We start from the raw sequence: 11948 nt of genomic DNA, 5'->3' as shown, positions 1-11948 counted from the left end.
GGAATAATACCAACAATACCACAATAGCCCCCAAATTAAAGGCTGCAGCTGCCCGGCATGAAAGGGCTGCAGGGCACCCCGGCCATGGCCCTCAGTCTCTGCTGAGCATTGCCCACATACCTGGTTTTAAAAGCCACAGGGAGGTGCTGGGCCTTTGCAACTCCTGTAAATTCACAAGAAAAGAGAGAAAGGTCACTAATGCTCCAACTCAGCAAAGAATATACAACTTTTGCATTTCCCAGGGTTCCTTGTCAAATGACCTGGCCCCATTTTTTGCTCCTTACCATTTTTCTTGTTCCTTAGCCCCTCCATAAGAAGAACAGATGATTATGTCCTGCTCTAGGTCCCTTAACAGAAGAAGAGCTGCAAGAAGAGAAAAGATTCAAACTCTGTGATAAAGTGTGCAGGGTTGTATAGGCCGTGAGTAGCAGAGCTGGGCCTGCATGCAGTCTTTCCTCTCTCTACATGGCATCAAAGGAGGATTTTACATCTCCAAGCCTTCCCTGCAGCCCACACCTGCAGATATAATGAGTTTGTATTTTAAATCTCCTGCCCTAAAGCTGAGCTTTAGTCAGGGGCCAACTGAACAGAATTAGGGATGCATGTTGTGTGGGAAGCCATGATTAAAAGGAATATGCCCTTGAGACCCCCAGGGCTGCTGTGGACTGCAATCCCCCCACAGCCTTCCTGTGCCCTCAGCCTCAGCCTCCGTTTTCCTATCTGTAAAGTGGGTGTTCTCCGTGTTGTAAACAATGAATGCTATGAAATCAGTGCAAGGCAAGCTACAAATTGTTAGCCAAGATTATTGTACAAAACTTCAAACTGTTAGCCAAGATTACTACTCGGACAAACTTACCAAAGTTATTAGCTTCCATTTAATTAAAAGCCATTACCTCAAATAGCCCATTCATCTTTATTAACCAACAAACATCTCAAAGCTTATAATACTCAGTTAATTATGTGATTTTTTAAATAATAAAATTGGAATTCTCCTGCTCTTGAATAAGTTGTACCTGCCTCTGGGCAGCCAGGCCGTTGGCTGAGTGCAAGAATAAAATAGAAATCTGGGCAGGAGGTCGGGCACAGTGGCTCACGCCTGTAATCCCAGGACTTTGGGAGGCCGAGGTGGGCACATCACCTGAGGTCAGGAGTTCCAGACCAGCCTGGCCAACATGGGGAAACCCCATCTCTACTAAAAATACAAAAATTAGCTGGGCGTGGTGGCAAGCACCTATAGTCCCAGCTACTCGGGAGGCTGAAGCAGGAGAATCACTTGAACCTGGGAAGCAGAGGTTGCAGTGAGCCAAGACTGCACCACTGCACTGCAGCCTGGGTGACAGAGTGAGACTCCGTTTCGAAAAAAAATTTGGGCAGCTACTGGGTAGGGACTTATCCCTTTGCCAGGGAGTGACTTTATCTGGAATAATATTCAGTCACAGGAATCTTCTGGGATGTCACCAGACCATTGCTTTGAAGAGTAGACAGCCTCAGACCCTCTGGGGACAGGAGCAAGGCAGGCTGACTTATTAACCACACGGCGTCACCCTCTTGCCCCAGAGGTTAGATGGTTCCAGGATCCTCCGTCACCAAGACTAGATCCCAGAACTAGAGCCTTGCAGCTGGACCACTCCCCTCTCTCCGTGGCAGGGAACATGTCCACCAGCCCAGTGGCTGCCACTGGTAGCTGTTGGCTAAATGCAGGTGGGTGAGAGACAAACCCTGCCTGCTCACTTGCCCTAACCTGCTTCTCTCTGCCTAAACTTGGGCTTCACAACACTCTTCTCTCAACTTGTACTGAGCAAGTGGCTAGTGGAGAAAGAAAGTATCTGAGCCTGTAACAGAATACCACATACAGGTGGTTTATTTTAAAAAGAAAACAAAAAAAATTATTTCTTACAGCTCTGAAGGCTGGGAAGTTCAAGGTCAAGGAGACTGCATCTGGCAAAGACTTTCTTGCTGTGTCATCCCATGGGGGAAGGTAGAAGGACAAAAGAGCAGGAGGGAGCAATAGAGAAAGGGGACTGAACTTATCCATTAATCAAGAAACCACTCCCTCAATGATTAACCCACTCCTAAGGTAACACTATTAATCCATTGATGATGGCAGAGCCCTCACGACCTAATCATCTCCTGAAGGTGCCCCATCCAAACACTGTTGGTGTTGTGAATTAGGTTTCCAACACACGAACTTTGGACACACTCAAACCACAGCAGTGGGTCAACACTAAAGAGCACCTACACTATTCCTGACACTTCTATTTACATCATCCACTCGTTTAAACCTCCCAACAGCTCTGAGCTAGCTCTCACTACCCTCATTTAGTATATGAGGAAGCTGAGGCACAGAGAAAGGAAGGAGCTTGCCCAAGGACGCAGAGCAAATTAGTGACTAGCCTGGGACTCAGACGCAGGTCTGCCTGAGCACATCCCACCAGCCGCCTACCTGGCCATTACGCACTTGACCACTCACCAAGAAGCTTGTCACACCGTGAGCCCTGTGTCTCTCTCCCCATCATTCTCAGCTCTCTGCCTTCTGCTGACTTGCATCTGCCATATAACCTCTCTCTTCAGAGATGCTCGAGAGTTGTTTTTTTTTTTTTTTAAATAAGTGAATCTGGGAATAAAAGGCTGGCCCACAACAATGTATGGCAGTTAAACAACTTCAAGAGAATGTTTTGGAGGTAACCAAAGGATACTGTGGGCAGACATTTCTGGAGACCCCTGTCCTTCGGATAAATGTGGGTGCGCCATGTCCCCGGCAACATAATGGAATACTTGAAGGCCAGACTGAGGATCTAGAACTTCCCACCCTCCTACCCCCACTCTGAGGAGCGTCTTGGCGAGGGGGGCTCCTGGGACCATCTAACCTCTAGGGCAAAAGGGTGACGCAGCGTGGTTAATAAATCAGCCTGCCTTGCTCCTGTCCCCAGAGGGTCTGAGGCTGTGTACTCTTCAAGGCAATGGTCTGGTGACTTCCCAGAAGATTCCTGTGACTGAAGATTGTTCCAAATAAAGTCACTCTCAAGTGGGCTCCTAGGGTGGACACACTAACCCAGAAGTACCCACACTCAGCAGGCTCTCTAGGCAGAGCTCTGAGGGGAGGGCAGAAGGGGAAATGTCTGGGTGGGTTGGTTGGTTGGTTGGTTGGTTTTGAGACAAGGTCTCACTATGTCACCCAGGCTCCAGTGCAGTGACTATTTCCAGGAGCAATCATAGTGCTCTGCAGCCTCAAACTCCTCAGCTCAAGCAATCCTTCCACCTCAGTCTCCCGAGTAGCTGGGATTCCAGGCGCATGCCACCACGACCAGCAGGAAAATGCCATCTTTACGGTCACACCACTTTCATAGGAAGGGATCAGGGAGCCTTGCCCACTCCAGAAAAAGCCCTAGAAAGAGCAAACCCGAAGTGTCCACACACCATCTCACACTCATTAGGATGGCTACCATCAAGAAAAAAGAAAAACAGAAAATAACAAATGTTGGCAAGGATGTGGACAAATGGGAACCCTTGTGCACTGTTGATGGACATGTAAAATGATGCAACCACCATGGAAAATAGTATGGCTGTTCCACACACAAAAAATTAAAAATAAATTCTGTATGAACAAGCAATTCAACTTCTGGGCATATACCCAAAGGAGTTGAAAGCAGGGTCTTGAAGAGGCATTTTACACCATGTTCTCGGCAGTGTTATGCACAATGGCCAGAAGGCAGCAGCCTGAGTGTCCGTTGGTGAACGGGTGGATACACAAAATGTGGTATGTACATACTCTATTAGTCGGGGTTCTCCAGAAAAACAAAACCAGTAGAATATATACAGATACATAAGAGGAGATTTATTACAGGCATTGGCTCATCCAATTAAGGGGGCCAAAGAGGCCCACCCTATGCCATCTGCAAGCTGGAAAACTAGGAAAGCCATGGTGTCGTTCAGGCTGAATCTGAAGGCCTGGGAACCAGGGGAGCCATTGGAGTGACCAACGTTCAGCTGAAGGCCTGGGAACCTGGGGGGCTAAGGGTGATGAGTCCCCGAGTCAGAAAGCCCGAGAACCAGGAGCTCCAATTCCCCAGGGCAGGAGAAGACAGATACTCCAGCTAAGAAGAGAAAGAGAGAATTTGCTCCTCCTCTGCGTTTTTTTTTTTTAGACGGAGTCTCGCTCTGTCGCCCAGGCTGGAGTACAGTGACGCGATCTCAGCTCACTGCAAGCTCCACCTCCTGGGTTCACGTCATTCTCCTGCCTCAGCCTCTCAAGTAGCTGGGACTACAGGCGCCCGCCACCACGCCCAGCTAATTTTTTTTTGTATTTTTAGTAGAGACGGGGTTTCACCGTGTTAGCCAGGATGGTCTCGATCTCCTGACCTCGTGATCCGCCTGCCTTGGCCTCCCAAAGTGCTGGGATTACAGGCGTGAGGCACCGAGCCCGGCCCTCCTCTGCCTTTTTTATTCTACTTGGGCCCTCAACAGATTGGTTGATGCCCACCCACTGGCGAAGGCGGACCTTCTTTATTCAGCCTACTAATTCAAATGCTCATCTCTTCTGGAAACGTCCTCACGGACAAACCCAAAGATAATGTACCAGCTATCTGGACACCCCTTAACCCAGTCAAGTTGACACATAAAATTAACCATCACGCATGCAATAGAATATTATTCAGCTTAAACAGGAAGGATATTCTGACACATGCTACAACACGGATGAACTTTGTGGACATTATGCTGAAATATCCCAGTCACTAAAAGACAAAATAGTGTGATTCCACTTATATGAGGTACCTAGAGTAAACCAAAAATAAAATTCTAAGCATCCCCCCATGCCCCTGCAACCATCTGAAAGGGCTTCCTTCTCAGCCAGGGCTCTTTTAAAATTTAACCTGAGAGACTGTTTCAGGCCATGATGGAAAGCAGGGGTCAGACATGCCTCATGATACCTCTCCAGCACTGACATCAACACAGACTTTAAGTCTGATAAGAAACATTTTAAAACCTGTTCCCTCTGAAGCCTACCACTTGAAGGCTTTCTCTGCAAAATAAAAACTTGGGTCTCCATAATCCTTTATCTTAACCCAGACATTTCTTTCCATTGGTCCCAGGTCTTTAGATAAACTCAGCCAATTGTAAACCAGAAAAATTTTTAACCTACCTATAAGCTGGAAGTCCCCCCGACCCAGTTTTGAGTTGTCCCGCCTTTCTGAACCAAACCAATGTATTTCTTAAATGTATTTGATTGATGTCTCATGCCTCTCTAAAATGTATAAAACCAAGCTACGCCCCGACCACCTTGGGCACATGTTCTCAGGACCTCCTGAGGGCTGTGTCGGGGGCCACGGTCACTCATATTTGGCTCAGAATAAATCTCTTCAAATATCTTACAGAGTTCGATTCTTTTCTTTGACACTAGAGTAATCAAGTTCATAGAGAAAGGAAGTAGAATGGTGGCTGTTAGGGGTTGGGGGAGAGAAGAACAGGGAGCTGTTGTGTAATGGGTAGAGAGTTTCTGTTTTACAAGATGAAGAGTCCTGGAGATTAGCTGCCCAACAGTGTGGACGTACTTGACACTACCAAACTGTACACTTAGAAACGGCTAAGATGGTAAATTTTATGTTATGTGTATTTTACTACAATGAAAATTTTTTATTTAGAAAGTGTACACATGTATTAAAGTCCTCATCGCCCCGTTGTTGACCACGTTCCACTTTTTGTTTTGCTGCAGTGTGTCTCTTCATCCGCTTCGTATTTATCTGGTGCCAATTTTATTAAGGGTAGAATGAGATTCAAATAAACTTTCCTCCGGGAAACGACAAACCCAAGAAGCAGGCAACTTGCCAGGACAAAAGAATAAAAAAATAAGCAAACAGCCCAGAAGGTGCAGCCCGGCCCTGCTGGGGGTCATGAGGTGGGTAAGCTGACTCCATGCAAGGGGATCTTGTCTCTCCTTCCTAAACTTCACAGCTGAAGGAAGGTGGAGAGGGCAAGGTGGACCTTGGACCAGGTTACAATCCACAGGATGTATTCTCATTGTCCTTCTGGGTTCTAAACGTTTCTCTCCATGAGTCACGAAGGTTAACTGGCTCTAAAATTTTAAAACCCTCAGGATTTTCCTTTTTTAGAGTGTCCTCAGGAGACCTCTCACTGAGTGTTCCCTCCATCCTCATTTCCAACTGGCAGCTGCTTCTTAGCATGCATGTTTACAGAAATACCAGTAGTTATTGCATGTTCCCTTCCATGTGATTAAGCATTGCCATAAAGCCAGGACTGGATTAGAAATAGATCTTCCCCTTCTGAGAAAGCACCCAATGGAGCAAAGCTGGCGGCAGTGATGGACAACTTGTGCCACCTACAGGCCATCGATGGTATCACATGCCCAATGCCAAAGACTGGACAAGGTTTTGCCACCTGCCAATGAACTGGCCAGAGCCACTGCCTCACCCACTTTGCATGGCAGAGGGTGACTGGGAAATATGACCAACTGTCCCACACTGGAACCGACCTCCAGGTCTGTGCTCCCTAGCCAAGGTTTCCCATCACCTAGGTTATTATCTGAGGGAACAGCCCCTTGGAGCTCTTGCATTTCAGGACACAGGGCCATAGATTGTGGCATTATTCTGCACGTAAGTTCAGACTTGGGAATGAATGAAATACACTCCACTGTGTTATGCAACTTTTGTCACAACATTTTACCTCCTTTGATCTCCCTTAACAGTTATATGAGCTAGGTTCTATTATTATTTTAGAGATGAGGAAACTGAGGCACAGAGAGGTTCAATCATTGGGTTAAATGCCTTTCCATTGCTACACAGAGGGACATGATGCCTTGACGGGGTACTCACTAGAAAGCGGAGCTATAACATAATGGTTCTCTTTCATATTTATTTTTCAAAGCAAACACACCATCATAAAGATATCCAAGTGTTCTCTTAACTGTTTGGAAGATCTTGTTTAGAAGCTTCACAAGCAAATGAACATCCTCAACCTTATAGCCACAGTCTCATTTCTTGGTTCATTTCAGTGAATATGGATTGACCAACTTCCGGGTTCCAGATAGAATGGCAAGTGGGGAGTACGCCATCACCTACCCTGCAGGGCTATTTCTCAACTATAAGGTAACTTGAAATCATGAGACTCTGCCACCACTGAGGCTATTCATGTTCTGAAGCCCATTCACAGAAGTTTCACCAGTAATAGGAGCAAGTACATAAAAACCCCAAATGTGACCACTTCAAACAGGATTACACCCATGAAAATGCATGTCCTGGTCTCGGATATTCAGAGAAGGACTGTGTGGTAGATAGAGCTCCCTCTCCCCTCTCCCCTCTCCCCTCTCCCCTCTCCCCTCCCCCCTCCCCCCTCTCCCCTCTCCCCTCTCCCCTCTCCCCTCTTTCCACGGTCTCCCTCTGATGCCGAGCCGAAGCTGGACGGTACTGCTGCCATCTCAGCTCACTGCAACCTCCCTGCCCGATTTTCCTGCCTCAGCCTGCCGAGTGCCTGCGATTGCAGGCGTGCGCCGCCACGCCTGACTGGTTTTCGTATTTTTTTGGTGGAGACGGGGTTTCGATGTGTCGGCTGGGCTGGTCTCCAGCTCCTAACCGCGAGTGATCCGCCAGCCTCGGCCTCCCGAGGTGCCGGGATTGCAGACGGAGTCTCGTTAACTCAGTGCTCAATGGCGCCCAGGCTGGAGTGCAGTGGCGTGATCTCGGCTCGCTACAACCACCTCCCAGCCGCCTGCCTTGGCCTCCCTAAGTGCCGAGATTGCAGCCTCTGCCTGGCAGCCACCCCGTCTGGGAAGTGAGGAGCGTCTCCGCCTGACTGCCCATCATCTGGGATGTGAGGAGCCCCTCTGCCTGGCTGCCCAGTCTGGAAAGTGAGGAGCGTCTCTGCCCGGCCGCCATCCCACCTAGGAAGTGAGGAACACCTCTTCCCGGCCGCCATCACATCTGGGAAGTGAGGAGCGTCTCTGCCCGGCCGCCCATCGTCTGAGATGTGGGGAGCACCTCTGCCCTGCCGCCCCGTCCAGGATGTGAGGAGTGTCTCTGCCCAGCCACCCTGTCTGAGAAGTGAGGAGACCCTCTGCCTGGCAACCGCCCCGTCTGAGAAGTGAGGAGCCCCTCCGCCCGGCAGCCGCCCCTTCTGAGAAGTGAGGAGCCCCTCCACCTGGCAGCCATCGGGTCTGAGAAGTGAGGAGCGTCCTCCCTCCTCGTCTGGGAGGGAGGTGGGGGGGTCAGCCCCCCGCCCGGCCAGCCGCCCCGTCCGGGAGGGAGGTGGGGGGATCAGCCCCCCGCCCGGCCAGCCGCCCCGTCCGGGAGGTGAGGGGCACCTCTGCCCGGCCGCCCCTACCGGGAAGTGAGGAGCCCCTCTGCCCGGCCAGCCGCCTCGTCCGGGAGGGAGGTGGGGGGGTCAGCCCCACGCCTGGCCAGCCGCCCCGTCCGGGAGGCGAGGGGTGCCTCTGCCCGGCCGCCCCTACTGGGAAGTGAGGAGCCCCTCTGCCCGGCCAGCCGCCCCGTCCGGGAGGGAGGTGGGGGGGTCAGCCCCCCTCCCAGCCAGCCGCCCCATCCGGGAGGGAGGTGGGGGGGTCAGCCCCCCACCCGGCCAGCTGCCCCGTCCGGGAGGGAGGTGGGGGGATCAGCCCCCCGCCTGGCCAGCCGCCCCGTCCGGGAGGGAGGTGGGGGGATCAGCCCCCTGCCCGGCCAGCCGCCCTGTCCAGGAGGTGGGGGGGGCGCCTCTGCCCGGCCGCCCCTACTGGGAAGTGAGGAGCCCCTCTGCCCGGCCAGCCGCTCTGTCTGGGAGGGAGATGGGGGGGTCAGCCCCCGGCCCGGCCAGCCGCCCCGTCCGGGAGGGAGGTGGGGGGGTTAGCCCCCCACCTGGCCAGCCGCCCCATCCGGGAGGTGAGGGGCGCCTCTGCCCGGCCGCCCCTTCTGGGAAGTGAGGAGCCCCTCTGCCCGGCCAGCCGCCCCGTCCGGGAGGGAGGTGGGGGGGTCAGCCCCCGCCCGGCCAGCTGCCCCGTCCGGGAGGGAGGTGGGGGGGTCAGCCCCCCGCCCGGCCAGCCGCCCTGTCCGGGAGGTGAGGGGCGCCTCTGCCCGGCCGCCCCTACCGGGAAGTGAGGAGCCCCTCTGCCCGGCCAGCCGCCCCCTCCGGGAGGGAGGTGGGGGGGGTCAGCCCCCCGCCGGGCCAGCCGCCCTGTCGGGGAAGTGAGGGGCGCCTCTGCCCGGCCGCCCCTACTGGGAAGTGAGGAGCCCCTCTGCCCGGCCAGCCGCCCTGTCCGGGAGGGAGGTGGGGGGTCAGCCCCCAGCCCGGCCAGCAGCCCCGTCCGGGAGGGAGGTGGGGGGGGGTCAGCCCCCCGCCCGGCCAGCCGCCCCGTCCAGGAGGTGAGGGGCGCTTCTGCCCGGCCGCCCCTACTGGGAAGTGAGGAGCCCCTCTGCCCGGCCAGCCGCCCCTTCCGGGAGGGAGGTGGGGGGGTCAGCCCCCCGCCGGGCCAGCCGCCCTGTCTTGGAAGTGAGGGGCGCCTCTGCCCGGCCGCCCCTACTGGGAAGTGAGGAGCCCCTCTGCCCGGCCAGCTGCCCTGTCCAGGAGGGAGGTGGGGGGTCAGCCCCCCGCCTGGCCAGCCGCCCCGTCCGGGAGGTGAGGGGCGCTTCTGCCCGGCCGCCCCTACTGGGAAGTGAGGAGCTCCTCTGCCCGGCCACCACCCCATCTGGGAGGTGTACTCAACAGCTCATTGAGAACGGGCCATGAAGACAATGGCGGTTTTGTGGAATAGAAAGGGGGGAAAGGTGGGGAAAAGATTGAGAAATCGGATGGTTGCTGTGTCTGTGTAGAAAGAGGTAGACATGGGAGACTTTTCATTTTGTTCTGTACTAAGAAAAATTCTTCTGCCTTGGGATCCTGTTGATCTGTGACCTTACCCCCAACCCTGTGCTCTCTGAAACATGTGCTGTATCCACTCAGGGTTGAATGGATTAAGGGCGGTGCAAGATGTGCTTTGTTAAACAGATGCTTGAAGGCAGCATGTTCGTTAAGAGTCATCACCACTCCTTAATCTCAAGTACCCAGGGACACAAACACTGCGGAAGGCCGCAGGGTCCTCTGCCTAGGAAAACCAGAGAACTTTGTTCACTTGTTTATCTGCTGACCTTCCCTCCACTATTGTCCTGTGACCCTGCCAAATCCCCCTCTGCGAGAAACACCCAAGAATGATCAATAAAAAAGAAAAAAAAAAAAAAAAAAAAAAAAAATGCATGTCCTGATAGGTTCATTTTTTTAAAAATCAGTGGTGTCCTGTTTAGAATCCCACCTGAAATTTAGGAAAAGAACCTTCCCTGAGACAGGCTCACCAGACCATCCTGGCTAACACGGTGAAACCCCGTCTCTACTAAAAATACAAAAAATTAGCCGGGCGTGGTAGCGGGCGCCTGTAGTCCCAGCTACTCGGGAGGCTGAGGCAGGAGAATGGCGTGAACCCGGGAGGCGGAGCTTGCAGTGAGCCGAGATCGCGCCACTGCACTCCAGCCAGGGCGACAGAGTGAGACTCCGTCTCAAAAAAAAAAAAAAAAAAAAAAAAGAAGGGCAGCCTCAGCTTGGCAGGAAGCAGTGCCTCATTGACTCCTCCTCACGTGGCCAACCTGACTGACAGGGAGCCCAATGTGCCGTCAACCGGCAATGAGCTGGGGAGACACCAGAGCAGAACCCAGGCTGCAAGAGAGAAGCAGGAGGCGGCCGGGTGCGGTGGCTCACGCCTGTAATCCCAGCACTTTGGGAGGCTGAGGAGAGCGGATCACGAGGTTAGGAGATCGAGACCATCCTGGCTAACACGATGAAACCCCGTCTCTACTAAAAATACAAAAAATTAGTCGGGCATGGTGGCGGGCGCCTGTAGTCCCAGCTACTCAGGAGACTGAGGCAGGAGAATGGCATGCACCCGGGAGGCGGAGTTTGCAGTGAGCCGAGATCGCACCATTGCACTCCAGCCTGGGCGACAGAGGAAGACTCCGTCTAAAAAAAAAATTAAAAAAAAAAAAATGAGAGAGAGAGAGAGAAGCAGGAGGCTTGTTTTTATAGGCTCCTTCTACTCAGAGTTTGCCTGGGGGCTGCAGCCTGCCTATGGCAAAAATTAACAAATATTACCTGCATGCATTTATTGAGGACTTTACATCCATCAGAACTCTCTGGTTCCATTTTCATATTAGGTCTCTGTTGCTTGCCCCAGAAGGCTGTAGGGTGGGGATTGTTACTCCCAGGAGGAGAGCGAGGCAGAAGGTTTGGGCACTTTGCCCAAGGTTCCAGGCAGAATCAGGATGGAAATTCCATTTCCTGGTGCTGTTGTCAAACAGCCACTGGATATTAAACCCCGCACGACAGAAAGAAAGAAGTTTGAGTCTACAGGAAATTGGAAGATGAGACTAATAAAAAGCTCTTAGACATGATCTCCTTCCTGAAAATTTCCTTTCTCTTTGACTTTTAAAGAAATCTGGAAGTTGGGGGTGACAGGTTGGGAGTGGGACGAAGGAACATCCTCAACCCTCAGGGAGCTGTTTATGTTCTGGGGAGGCAGGAGAGGGAGGAAGCATAGATATCTGGAGAGAAGAGAGAAATGTGACCAGGATTGAGGCCCATCTCACCAGCACAGTGACTTTTTTTTTATTTTGCAAAGCTGGATATGGCCTCTCTGAACAAGGTTTGCTTCTATGATTCTGGGACAAATTCTGGAAATGTAAGAGATGGAAATGGTTGTAGGTGGAATTTAATCCAATCCACCTCACATTCCTCTTGAGGAAACAAAGCTCAGGGAGTTTCGGCCATTTCCCCAGAGTGATTCCAACCTTGTAACATATATTAAAGGCCTTAACCCCAAGAACAACGGGAGCTCATGAAGGCATGTCACAATAGAGACATGATCAGAAGTCAGTCTCCTTGGTCACTTTCTACTCCATCGTGCTTCTGCCAAAATTAAGGAATGGCTT

Source organism: Pan paniscus, chromosome 12, assembly GCF_029289425.2.
Source record: "Pan paniscus chromosome 12, NHGRI_mPanPan1-v2.0_pri, whole genome shotgun sequence".
NCBI classification, from domain to species: domain Eukaryota; kingdom Metazoa; phylum Chordata; class Mammalia; order Primates; family Hominidae; genus Pan; species Pan paniscus.
The sequence above is the reverse complement of the archived record's forward strand: the minus strand, read 5'-3'. Positions refer to the sequence as shown.